The 13,107-nt window shown below is 46.0% G+C and overlaps 1 non-coding gene across 1 annotated transcript; it reads right to left on the bottom strand.

The window, feature by feature from the left end:
* Positions 1-5,650: 5,650 nt before the first annotated feature.
* Positions 5,651-5,726, bottom strand: trnaa-ugc (transfer RNA alanine (anticodon UGC)). Its single transcript has one exon. It is a non-coding gene; the product is annotated as a tRNA-Ala (tRNA).
* Positions 5,727-13,107: the final 7,381 nt, after the last annotated feature.

Genomic DNA, 13,107 nt, shown 5'->3' with positions numbered 1-13,107 from the left:
GAACGGGCCAGCAGCAGTCTACAGTCTAATGGATATTTCCATCTGTATCATGGTTCCTTACCACGAACGGGCCAGCAGCAGTCTACAGTCTAATGGATATTTCCATCTGTAACGTGGTTCCTTACCACGAACGGGCCAGCAGCAGTCTACAGTCTAATGGATATTTCCATCTGTAACGTGGTTCCTTACCACGAACGGGCCAGCAGCAGTCTACAGTCTAATGGATATTTCCATCTGTAACGTGGTTCCTTACCACGAACGGGCCAGCAGCAGTCTAATGGATATTTCCATCTGTAACATGGTTCCTTACCACGAACGGGCCAGCAGCAGTCTACAGTCTAATGGTTCCTTACCAGGAACGGGCCAGCAGCAGTCTACAGTCTAATGGATATTTCCATCTGTAACATGGTTCCTTACCACGAACGGGCCAGCAGCAGTCTACAGTCTAATGGATATTTCCATCTGTAACGTGGTTCCTTACCAGGAACGGGCCAGCTGCAGTCTACAGTCTAATGGTTCCTTACCACGAACGGGCCAGCTGCAGTCTACAGTCTAATGGATATTTCCATCTGTAACGTGGTTCCTTACCACGAACGGGCCAGCAGCAGTCTACAGTCTAATGGATATTTCCATCTGTAACGTGGTTCCTTACCACGAATGGGCCAGCAGCAGTCTACAGTCTAATGGATATTTCCATCTGTAACGTGGTTCCTTACCAGGAACGGGCCAGCAGCAGTCTACAGTCTAATGGATATTTCCATCTGTAACGTGGTTCCTTACCAGGAACGGGCCAGCTGCAGTCTACAGTCTAATGGTTCCTTACCACGAACGGGCCAGCAGCAGTCTACAGTCTAATGGATATTTCCATCTGTAACGTGGTTCCTTACTACGAACTGGCCAGCAGCAGTCTACAGTCTAATGGTTCCTTACCAGGAACGGGCCAGCTGTAGTCTACAGTCTAATGGATATTTCCATCTGTAACATGAAACCATTCAGTGTGCATTTTAGAACAGTGTTTTCCCCACAAATTACATGTTGTAACATTTGCTCTGTTCTAGGTCTACCGCCATTTTTTATTTTTTTTAACCTTTATTTAACCATGCAAGTCAGTTAAGAACAAATTCTTATTTTCAATGACGGCCTGGGAACAGTGGGTTAACTGCCTGTTCAGGGGCAGAACGACAGATTTGTACCTTGTCAGCTCGGGGGTTTGAACACACAACCTTCCGGTTACTAGTCCAACGCTCTAACCACTAGGCTACCCTGCCATGTGCCCATTGCTGCACTTAAAATGTGAAGAAACAATAGTTTATCTACATTGTAATGCTAAACATTCTGATCTGTTCAGGCTTATTCATTGATAAGGCGGATACCTCCACGACACTACTTTGATAATCCCCACAATGCCCACTGGGAAATAAGAGGTGTGTAAACACAATGCCCACTGGGAAATAAGAGGTGTGTAAACACAATGCCCACTGGGAAATAAGAGGTGTGTAAACACAATGCCCACTGGGAAATAAGAGGTGTGTAAACACAATGCCCACTGGGAAATAAGAGGTGTGTAAACACACTGCCCACTGGGAAATAAGAGGTGTGTAAACACAACTGGGAAATAAGAGGTGTGTAAACCAATGCCCACTGGGAAATAAGAGGTGTGTAAACACAATGCCCACTGGGAAATAAGAGGTGTGTAAACACAATGCCCACTGGGAAATAAGGGGTGTGTAAACACAATGCCCACTGGGAAATAAGAGGTGTGTAAACACAATGCCCACTGGGAAATAAGAGGTGTGTAAACACAATGCCCACTGGGAAATAAGAGGTGTGTAAACACACTGCCCACTGGGAAATAAGAGGTGTGTAAACACACTGCCCACTGGGAAATAAGAGGTGTGTAAACACAATGCCCACTGGGAAATAAGAGGTGTGTAAACACAATGCCCACTGGGAAATAAGAGGTGTGTAAACACAATGCCCACTGGGAAATAAGAGGTGTGTAAACACAATGCCCACTGGGAAATAAGAGGTGTGTAAACACAATGCCCACTGGGAAATAAGAGGTGTGTAAACACAATGCCCACTGGGAAATAAGAGGTGTGTAAACACAATGCCCACTGGGAAATAAGAGGTGTGTAAACACAATGCCCACTGGGAAATAAGAGGTGTGTAAACACAATGCCCACTGGGAAATAAGAGGTGTGTAAACACAATGCCCACTGGGAAATAAGAGGTGTGTAAACACAATGCCCACTGGGAAATAAGAGGTGTGTAAACACAATGCCCACTGGGAAATAAGAGGTGTGTAAACACAATGCCCACTGGGAAATAAGAGGTGTGTAAACACAATGCCCACTGGGAAATAAGAGGTAAGTGTGTAAACACAATGCCCACTGGGAAATAAGAGGTGTGTAAACACAATGCCCACTGGGAAATAAGAGGTGTGCCCACTGGGAAATAAGAGGTGTGTAAACACAATGCCCACTGGGAAATAAGGGGTGTGTAAACACAATGCCCACTGGGAAATAAGAGGTGTGTAAACACAATGCCCACTGGGAAAACACAATGCCCACTGGGAAATAAGAGGTGTGTAAACACAATGCCCACTGGGAAATAAGAGGTGTGTAAACACAATGCCCACTGGGAAATAAGAGGTGTGTAAACACAATGCCCACTGGGAAATAAGAGGTGTGTAAACACAATGCCCACTGGGAAATAAGAGGTGTGTAAACACAATGCCCACTGGGAAATAAGGGGGAATCTGGTGAATTCCTGCGTATGCCCTCCACTGCACCACTGACTGTAGTTCTATCTTGTGGCACACTAGTCAGATCAATGTAGCTAATCATGTCTACACAGGTGAGTTAACAGGTTAATCATGTCTACACAGGTGAGTTAACAGGTTAATCATGTCTACACAGGTGAGTTAACAGGTTAATCATGTCTACACAGGTGAGGTAAGAGTTCACAGGTTGTAAACTAACAGAACAGTCAATAGGTTTATCTGTATGTATGCATTACTACAGTAGCAGGCATATTATAGCGAGTCTAAAATCATCTCTAAAATAATTGAATATCAGAGCTGAGTTTAGTATATTAGAGGAAGAGCTGGCCAAGCATGTAGGTGACCCACCAAACTGACCTCTAGACATGTTTAGTAGGTGACCTACCTAGCTGAACTCTAGACATGTTTAGTAGGTGACCTACCTACAGTGCCTTGCGAAAGTATTCGGCCCCCTTGAACTTTGCGACCTTTTGCCACATTTCAGGCTTCAAACAAAGATATAAAACTGTATTTTTTTGTGAAGAATCAACAACAAGTGGGACACAATCATGAAGTGGAACTACATTTATTGGATATTTCAAACTTTTTTAACAAATCAAAAACTGAAAAATTTGGCGTGCAAAATTATTCAGCCCCTTTACTTTCAGTGCAGCAAACTCTCTCCAGAAGTTCAGTGAGGATCTCTGAATGATCCAATGTTGACCTAAATGACAAATGATGATAAATACAATCCACAAGTCTCTGTATAAATGCACCTGCACTGTGATAGTCTCAGAGGTCCGTTAAAAGCGCAGAGAGCATCATGAAGAACAAGGAACACACCAGGCAGGTCCGAGATACTTTTATGAAGAAGTTTAAAGCCGGATTTGGATACAAAAATATTTCCCAAGCTTTAAACATCCCAAGGAGCACTGTGCAAGCGATAATATTGAAATGGAAGGAGTATCAGACCACTGCAAACCTACCAAGACCTGGCCGTCCCTCTAAACTTTCAGCTCATACAAGGAGAAGACTGATCAGAGATGCAGCCAAGAGGCCCATGATCACTCTGGATGAACTGCAGAGATCTACAGCTGAGGTGAGAGACTCTGTCCATAGGACAACAATCAGTCGTATATTGCTCAAATCTGGCCTTTATGGAAGAGTGGCAAGAAGAAAGCCATTTCTTAAAGATATCCATAAAAAGTGTCGTTTAAAGTTTGCCACAAGCCACCTGGGAGACACACCAAACATGTGGAAGAAGGTGCTCTGGTCAGATGAAACCAAAATTGAACTTTTTGGCAACAATGCAAAACGTTATGTTTGGCGTAAAAGCAACACAGCTCATCACCCTGAACACACCATCCCCACTGTCAATCATGGTGGTGGCAGCATCAATGGTTTGGGCCTGCTTTTCTTCAGCAGGGACAGGGAAGATGGTTAAAATTGATGGGAAGATGGATGGAGCCAAATACAGGACCATTCTGGAAGAAAACCTGATGGAATCTGCAAAAGACCTGAGACTGGGACGGAGATTTGTCTTCCAACAAGACAATGATCCAAAACATAAAGCAAAATCTACAATGGAATGGTTCAAAAATAAACATATCCAGGTGTTAGAATGGCCAAGTCAAAGTCCAGACCTGAATCCAATCGAGAATCTGTGGAAAGAACTGAAAACTGCTGTTCACAAATGCTCTCCATCCAACCTCACTGAGCTCGAGCTGTTTTGCAAGCAGGAATGGGAAAAAAATTCAGTCTCTCGATGTGCAAAACTGATAGAGACATACCCCAAGCGACTTACAGCTGTAATCGCAGCAAAAGGTGGCGCTACAAAGTATTAACTTAAGGGGGCTGAATAATTTTGCACGCCCAATTTTTCAGTTTTTGATTTGTTAAAAAAGTTTGAAATATCCAATAAATGTCGTTCCACTTCATGATTGTGTCCCACTTGTTGTTGATTCTTCACAAAAAAAGTAGTTTTATATCTTTGTTTGAAGCCTGAAATGTGGCAAAAGGTCGCAAAGTTCAAGGGGGCCGAATACTTTCGCAAGGCACTGTAGCTGACCTCTAGACATGTTTATTTAGTAGGTGACCTACCTAGCTGACCTCTAGACGTTTATTTAGTAGGTGACCTACCTAGCTGACCTCTAGACGTTTATTTAGTAGGTGACCTACCTAGCTGACCTCTAGACATGTTTATTTAGTAGGTGACCTACCTAGCTGACCTCTAGACGTTTATTTAGTAGTTGACCTACCTAGCTGACCTCTAGACATGTTTATTTAGTAGGTGACCTACCTAGCTGACCTCTAGACATGTTTGTTTAGTAGGTGACCTACCTAGCTTACCTCTAGACATGTTTATTTAGTAGGTGACCTACCTAGCTGACCTCTAGACATGTTTATTTAGTAGTTGACCTACCTAGCTGACCTCTAGACATGTTTATTTAGTAGGTGACCTACCTAGCTGACCTCTAGACATGTTTGTTTAGTAGGTGACCTACCTAGCTGACCTCTAGACATGTTTATTTAGTAGGTGACCTACCTAGCTGACCTCTAGACATGTTTGTTTAGTAGGTGACCTACCTAGCTGATCTCTAGACATGTTTATTTAGTAGGTGACCTACCTAGCTGACCTCTAGACATGTTTGGTTAGTAGGTGACCTACCTAGCTGATCTCTAGACATGTTTGTTTAGTAGGTGACCTACCTAGCTGACCTCTAGACATGTTTATTTAGTAGGTGACCTACCTAGCTGACCTCTAGACATGTTTGTTTAGTAGGTGACCTACCTAGCTGACCTCTAGACATGTTTATTTAATATAATAATATAATATATCCCATTTAGCAGACGCTTTTGTCTGGGGCCACTGCTTTTACATATGGGTGGTCCCAGTGGGAATCGAACCCACGACGCTTGGCGTTGCAAGCGCCATACTCTACCGACTGAGCCACACAGGACCCCTATTTAGTAGGTGACCTACCTAGCTGACCTCTAGACATGTTTATTTAGTAGGTGACCTACCTAGCTGACCTCTAGACATGTTTATTTAGTAGGTGACCTACCTAGCTACACACAGATATTATAATGGTGAAACATCTCTTCAAATCGGTTAGTTTTCCTGTCTCCAGGTTTTCGGAGGACTTCTCATTCCACAGGTAGTTTAAACTACAGACTTTGGGTCCAATGTTTACTTAATCTGGGAAAAATGACTGGAAAACAGTGTTTTGTTTAGTAAAACAATTCTACTCCAACACGGGGACAGTAACAGCAGTGTGGCGACTACAGACATGTCATGCTGTGTGTGTAGATGGATGACGAGACTATCAGTTCGTCTGTCCAGACACAACCACAAAATCAAATCATATTTTTGCAGGAATCTCCTTGTGAATGATTTTGCCGAAGATTGTATCTCCGCCGGGCTGGGCAACCTGAGATTTTGCTATTTCACAACCACTGCCAGTTCTACTGTCCTGCAGTTCCAGACACAACCACTAGAGGGCCCGGGAGGAGAGACTTCAGTCAGTTCTACTGTCCTGCAGTTCCAGACACAACCACTAGAGGGACGAGAGGAAAACTTCAATATGAAATGCCTGCACAGGATGAGATGTACAGGATACGAACCAATACATTGTTGGCTTAATGTGTCATTTTCTGGGTACATCAGAAATGTTGTGGTCTGTTCTCACTGGGGTTCTGGGTGGCCAGTTCAACCCACTGATGTGTCTGGGAATGTGTCACTATGGGAAAGTGAATAGGGAAATGTTTAGGAAACTGGGGAGAGCATTGACCAGAAGTCTATGGCAAGTCAATCACCAGTCATGTTGAATCACAAGTCATGTTGAATCACCTTGTAGAGAATCACAAGTCATGTTGAATCACCTTGTAGAGAATCACAAGTCATGTTGAATCACCTTGTAGAGAATCACAAGTCATGTTGAATCACCTTGTAGAGAAGTCATGTATTCACTGCTTTTGAAAATAGACACACAATCTGTCTGATATTGCAACATTTTATTTTTCCAACACACACACACACACAGAGAGAGAGAGACATCCATTAAAACTCTGATGATAATCCTAGTAGCAGATCATCCCTCTAATTTAAGTGACACAATGCACAATAATGGCAGCAATGAGAAACAAGCCTGACTGATGCACACTGAGCAACAGAGAACTGTGACACGTGTACAGAACCCGACGAGTAACGTCTGTGTTTCTCTCCCTGGTTCCAGCCAGTCATACAATACCCGACGAGTAACATCTGTGTTTCTCTCCCTGGTTCCAGCCAGTCATATACAGTACCCGACGAGTAACGTCTGTGTTTTGTCTGTCAGTAGCTGTGACAGCCAGTCATATAGTACCCGACGAGTAACGTCTGTGTTTTGTCTGTCAGTAGCTGTGACAGCCAGTCATATAGTACCCGACGAGTAACGTCTGTGTTTTGTCTGTCAGTAGCTGTGACAGCCAGTCATATAGTACCCGACGAGTAACGTCTGTGTTTTGTCTGTCAGTAGCTGTGACAGCCAGTCATATACAGTACCCGACGAGTAACGTCTGTGTTTTGTCTGTCAGTAGCTGTGACAGCCAGTCATATACAGTACCCGACGAGTAACGTCTGTGTTTTGTCTGTCAGTAGCTGTGACAGCCAGTCATATAGTACCCGACGAGTAACGTCTGTGTTTTGTCTGTCAGTAGCTGTGACAGCCAGTCATATAGTACCCGACGAGTAACGTCTGTGTTTTGTCTGTCAGTAGCTGTGACAGCCAGTCATATAGTACCCGACGAGTAACGTCTGTGTTTTGTCTGTCAGTAGCTGTGACAGCCAGTCATATAGTACCCGACGAGTAACGTCTGTGTTTTGTCTGTCAGTAGCTGTGACAGCCAGTCATATAGTACCCGACGAGTAACGTCTGTGTTTTGTCTGTCAGTAGCTGTGACAGCCAGTCATATACAGTACCCGACGAGTAACGTCTGTGTTTTGTCTGTCAGTAGCTGTGACAGCCAGTCATATACAGTACCCGACGAGTAACGTCTGTGTTTTGTCTGTCAGTAGCTGTGACAGCCAGTCATATAGTACCCGACGAGTAACGTCTGTGTTTTGTCTGTCAGTAGCTGTGACAGCCAGTCATATATTACCCGACGAGTAACGTCTGTGTTTTGTCTGTCAGTAGCTGTGACAGCCAGTCATATAGTACCCGACGAGTAACGTCTGTGTTTTGTCTGTCAGTAGCTGTGACAGCCAGTCATATAGTACCCGACGAGTAACGTCTGTGTTTTGTCTGTCAGTAGCTGTGACAGCCAGTCATATAGTACCCGACGAGTAACGTCTGTGTTTTGTCTGTCAGTAGCTGTGACAGCCAGTCATATAGTACCCGACGAGTAACGTCTGTGTTTTGTCTGTCAGTAGCTGTGACAGCCAGTCATATACAGTACCCGACGAGTAACGTCTGTGTTTTGTCTGTCAGTAGCTGTGACAGCCAGTCATATACAGTACTCGACGAGTAACGTCTGTGTTTTGTCTGTCAGTAGCTGTGACAGCCAGTCATATAGTACCCGACGAGTAACGTCTGTGTTTTGTCTGTCAGTAGCTGTGACAGCCAGTCATATAGTACCCGACGAGTAACGTCTGTGTTTTGTCTGTCAGTAGCTGTGACAGCCAGTCATATAGTACCTGACGAGTAACGTCTGTGTTTTGTCTGTCAGTAGCTGTGACAGCCAGTCATATATTACCCGACGAGTAACGTCTGTGTTTTGTCTGTCAGTAGCTGTGACAGCCAGTCATATAGTACCCGACGAGTAACGTCTGTGTTTTGTCTGTCAGTAGCTGTGACAGCCAGTCATATAGTACCCGACGAGTAACGTCTGTGTTTTGTCTGTCAGTAGCTGTGACAGCCAGTCATATAGTACCCGACGAGTAACGTCTGTGTTTTGTCTGTCAGTAGCTGTGACAGCCAGTCATATAGTACCCGACGAGTAACGTCTGTGACCCTCCACACACTGGCTTTCTGCCTGCATCCCATTCTCTAGGGCAGTGTTTCCCAACTCCGGGCCTCTAGTACTCCAACAGCCCAACTCCGGTCCTCCAGCACTCCCAACAGCCCAACTCCAGTACTCCCAACAGCCCAACTCCAGTCCTCCAGTACTCCCAACAGCCCAACTCCGTTCCTCCAGTACTCCCAACAGCCCAACTCCAGTACTCCCAACAGCCCAACTCCAGTACTCCCAACAGCCCAACTCCAGTACTCCCAACAGCCCAACTCCAGTATCCCCAACAGCCCAACTCCAGTCCTCCAGTATCCCCAACAGCCCAACTCCAGTCCTCCAGTACTCCCAACAGCCCAACTCCGTTCCTCCAGTACTCCCAACAGCCCAACTCCAGTACTCCCAACAGCCCAACTCCAGTCCTCCAGTACTCCCAACAGCCCAACTCCAGTACTCCCAACAGCCCAACTCCAGTATCCCCAACAGCCCAACTCCAGTCCTCCAGTACTCCCAACAGCCCAACTCCGTTCCTCCAGTACTCCCAACAGCCCAACTCCGTTCCTCCAGTACCCCCAACAGCCCAACTCCAGTCCTCCAGTATCCCCAACAGCCCAACTCCAGTCCTCCAGTATCCCCAACAGCCCAACTCCAGTCCTCCAGTATCCCCAACAGCCCAACTCCAGTCCTCCAGTACTCCCAACAGCCCAACTCCGTTCCTCCAGTACTCCCAACAGCCCAACTTCAGTATCCCCAACAGCCCAACTCCAGTCCTCCAGTACTCCCAACAGCCCAACTCCGTTCCTCCAGTACTCCCAACAGCCCAACTCCAGTATCCCCAACAGCCCAACTCCAGTCCTCCAGTACTCCCAACAGCCCAACTCCAGTCCTCCAGTACTCCCAACAGCCCAACTCCAGTCCTCCAGTACTCCCAACAGCCCAACTCCGTTCCTCCAGTACCCCCAACAGCCCAACTCCAGTCCTCCAGTATCCCCAACAGCCCAACTCCAGTCCTCCAGTATCCCCAACAGCCCAACTCCAGTCCTCCAGTATCCCCAACAGCCCAACTCCAGTCCTCCAGTACTCCCAACAGCCCAACTCCAGTCCTCCAGTACTCCCAACAGCCCAACTCCAGTCCTCCAGTACTCCCAACAGCCCAACTCCGTTCCTCCAGTACCCCCAACAGCCCAACTCCAGTCCTCCAGTATCCCCAACAGCCCAACTCCAGTCCTCCAGTATCCCCAACAGCCCAACTCCAGTCCTCCAGTATCCCCAACAGCCCAACTCCAGTCCTCCAGTATCCCCAACAGCCCAACTCCAGTCCGCCAGTACTCCCAACAGCCCAACTCCGTTCCTCCAGTACTCCCAACAGCCCAACTCCGTTCCTCCAGTACTCCCAACAGCCCAACTCCAGTATCCCCAACAGCCCAACTCCAGTCCTCCAGTACTCCCAACAGCCCAACTCCAGTCCTCCAGTACTCCCAACAGCCCAACTCCGTTCCTCCAGTACTCCCAACAGCCCAACTCCGTTCCTCCAGTACCCCCAACAGCCCAACTCCAGTCCTCCAGTATCCCCAACAGCCCAACTCCAGTCCTCCAGTATCCCCAACAGCCCAACTCCAGTCCTCCAGTACTCCCAACAGCCCAACTCCAGTCCTCCAGTATCCCCAACAGTACATATGTTTGTTGTGGCCCCGGAGAAGCACCTGATTCTATTTGACACCCAACTTGCCTTGACAAGTTGAATCAGGTGTTTTTGTCCAGGGGGTACTGGTGTTTGGCTGTTGGGGTACTGGTGTTGGGCTGTTGGGGTACTGGTGTTGGACTGTTGGGGTACTGTTACTGCAGCTATGATAGAATGACCTCAACTAGGCTCTTCTGGCTCATGTTACATTCACTGACACACTCCAGTTACACAATGAGTGGCTGGTGCATGGAGAAACAGAGTTGTTCCAGAATGAGTACATGGAGAAACAGAGTTGTTCCAGAATGAGTACATGGAGAAACAGAGTTGTTCCAGAATGAGTACATGGAGAAACAGAGTTGTTCCAGAATGAGTACATGGAGAAACAGAGTTGTTCCAGAATGAGTACATGGAGAAACAGAGTTGTTCCAGAATGAGTACATGGAGAAACAGAGTTGTTCCAGAATGAGTACATGGAGAAACAGTAGTTCCTGTCATTAGGAACCTATACACAGTGTGTCAGATGGAGAACTGTGGTAATAGAAGCCCTGTCATTAGGAACATATACACAGTGTGTTAGATGGAGAACTGTGGTAATAGAAGCCCTGTCATTAGGAACCTATACACAGTGTGTCAGATGGAGAACTGTGGTAATAGAAGCCCTGTCATTAGGAACATATACACAGTGTGTCAGATGGAGAACTGCGGTAATAGAAGCCCTGTCATTAGGAACATATACACAGTGTGTCAGATGGAGAACTGTGGTAATAGAAGCCCTGTCATTAGGAACCTATACACAGTGTGTCAGATGGAGAACTGTGGTAATAGAAGCCCTGTCATCAGGAACATATACACAGTGTGTCAGATGGAGAACTGTGGTAATAGAAGCCCTGTCATTAGGAACATATACACAGTGTGTCAGATGGAGAACTGTGGTAATAGAAGCCCTGTCATTAGGAACCTATACACAGTGTGTCAGATGGAGAACTGCGGTAATAGAAGCCCTGTCATCAGGAACCTATACACAGTGTGTCAGATGGAGAACTGTGGTAATAGAAGCCCTGTCATTAGGAACATATACACAGTGTGTCAGATGGAGAACTGTGGTAATAGAAGCCCTGTCATTAGGAACCTATACACAGTGTGTTAGATGGAGAACTGTGGTAATAGAAGCCCTGTCATTAGGAACATATACACAGTGTGTCAGATGGAGAACTGCGGTAATAGAAGCCCTGTCATTAGGAACCTATACACAGTGTGTCAGATGGAGAACTGTGGTAATAGAAGCCCTGTCATTAGGAACCTATACACAGTGTGTCAGATGGAGAACTGTGGTAATAGAAGCCCTGTCATTAGGAACCTATACACAGTGTGTCAGATGGAGAACTGTGGTAATAGAAGCCCTGTCATTAGGAACATATACACAGTGTGTCAGATGGAGAACTGTGGTAATAGAAGCCCTGTCATTAGGAACATATACACAGTGTGTTAGATGGAGAACTGTGGTAATAGAAGCCCTGTCATTAGGAACCTATACACAGTGTGTCAGATGGAGAACTGTGGTAATAGAAGCCCTGTCATTAGGAACCTATACACAGTGTGTTAGATGGAGAACTGTGGTAATAGAAGCCCTGTCATTAGGAACCTATACACAGTGTGTCAGATGGAGAACTGTGGTAATAGAAGCCCTGTCATTAGGAACATATACACAGTGTGTTAGATGGAGAACTGTGGTAATAGAAGCCCTGTCATTAGGAACATATACACAGTGTGTCAGATGGAGAACTGCGGTAATAGAAGCCCTGTCATTAGGAACATATACACAGTGTGTTAGATGGAGAACTGTGGTAATAGAAGCCCTGTCATTAGAAACATATACACAGTGTGTCAGATGGAGAACTGTGGTAATAGAAGCCCTGTCATGTAACTAGTGATGCACATTTGTGATAACTTTCACAAAAGCTTTTCCAGAAATCCTGTTTGGATGATTTCCGGATTCCCTCCTGATTCCGGGAATCTTCCAACCGGGATTTCTGGAAAAGCTGTGACCTTTGGAACTCTAAACCCATGTAATGTAAGGTCAATATGAGGTCAGGGTGGTTGACCCTTCACCTCTGTAAACACTTGGTGCTCCTCTAACTAAGCAGTGGTCAGACAGACGGCTGGACAGAGACAGATGAGTCAGACAGATGAGCTGGAGACGGACGGATGGACAGAGACAGATGAGCTGGACAGAGACAGATGAGTCGGACAGAGACAGATGAGCTGGAGATGGACGGATGGACAGAGAGATGAGCTGGACAGAGACAGATGAATGGACAGAGACAGATGAGCTGGACAGAGACAGATGAATGGACAGAGACAGATGAGCTGGAGACGGACGGATGGACAGAGACAGATGAGCTGGAGACGGATGGATGGACAGAGACAGATGAGCTGAACAGAGACGGATGGATGGACAGAGACAGATGAGCTGGACAGAGACAGATGAGCTGGAGACTGAAGGCCAGTACAGTAGCCCTAACTCTTAACTAACTCTTAACTCAGTAGCTGCTGCATCAACAATCAAGATCATGTAATGATCCCCTTTTTAGTAAACACTCAACTGTTCGATAATGTACCTCAATAGTAATGTACCTTGATAATGCTGAGCCAGAGTGAGGATTTGATTTGATAT

This window comes from Oncorhynchus masou, unplaced genomic scaffold, assembly GCF_036934945.1.
Source record: "Oncorhynchus masou masou isolate Uvic2021 unplaced genomic scaffold, UVic_Omas_1.1 unplaced_scaffold_1761, whole genome shotgun sequence".
NCBI lineage: Eukaryota > Metazoa > Chordata > Actinopteri > Salmoniformes > Salmonidae > Oncorhynchus > Oncorhynchus masou.
This window is presented reverse-complemented; position numbering and strand designations above follow the sequence as displayed.